At 38.6% G+C, this 840-nt stretch overlaps 1 non-coding gene across 1 annotated transcript; it reads left to right on the forward strand.

Moving 5' to 3' along the window:
- Positions 1 to 733: 733 nt before the first annotated feature.
- LOC123456094 lies at positions 734 to 840 on the forward strand. The gene has a single exon (XR_006634315.1). It is a non-coding gene; the product is annotated as a U6 spliceosomal RNA (small nuclear RNA).

The raw sequence follows: 840 nt of genomic DNA on the forward strand, positions 1-840 counted from the left end.
TTTTCACAACCTGCCAATCTCATCTTAGGACAAAAGTAAATCCTTAAATTGTTTACCAGCATGGATCTGAAAATACCTAGGATGGCATGTATATGAGGAAAGCATGTCTACCCAAACATAACCTTGATTATCTATTATGAAAAATTCTAGGGGGTACAATTGAATATCTCTATCTCTGTAGAGTCCATGATCATGATTTCAGATATAAGATCCAATTAATGATTATAGTAATCTTTAGTATTTATAAACAAACACGAACTATCTAGAAGTAAAACACTACTGTTAGAAGTATTAAATTAATTTATTTGTTTGCAAGCAGAGAGAAACAGAGAGGGGGAGAGAGAGGGAGAGAGAGAAGGAGAGAATGGGCCTGCAGCTGCTACAAACAAACTCCAGATGCATCCATCACTTTGTTCCTCTGGCTTTACATGAGTACTGAGGATTCAAACCTGAAGGTGATAGCTTTTTCAGGCGAGTGTCTTAACTGCTGAGCCATCTCTTCTGACCTAAAACACCATATTTATTTATTTATTTATTTTTGAGGTAGGGTCTTGTTGTAGCCCAGACTGACCTGGAATTCACTACGTAGTCTCAGGGTGGCCTTGAACTATCCTACCTCTGCCTCCTGAGTTCTGGGATCAATGGTATGCACCACCGTGCCCAGTTAAAACATCATTTTTTGGGTGGGGGTGATAATTACTTATTGATGTAGGTTCACTGTTAACAAATTTGTCTGCTCTCTTTGGCAGCACATATGCTAAAACTGGAATGATATAGAGAAGATTAGCATGGCCCCTACGAAAGGATGACATGCAAATTTGTGAAGCGTTCCATATTCTT

This window comes from Jaculus jaculus, chromosome 19 (genome assembly GCF_020740685.1).
Source record: "Jaculus jaculus isolate mJacJac1 chromosome 19, mJacJac1.mat.Y.cur, whole genome shotgun sequence".
Classification (NCBI taxonomy): Eukaryota; Metazoa; Chordata; class Mammalia; order Rodentia; family Dipodidae; genus Jaculus; species Jaculus jaculus.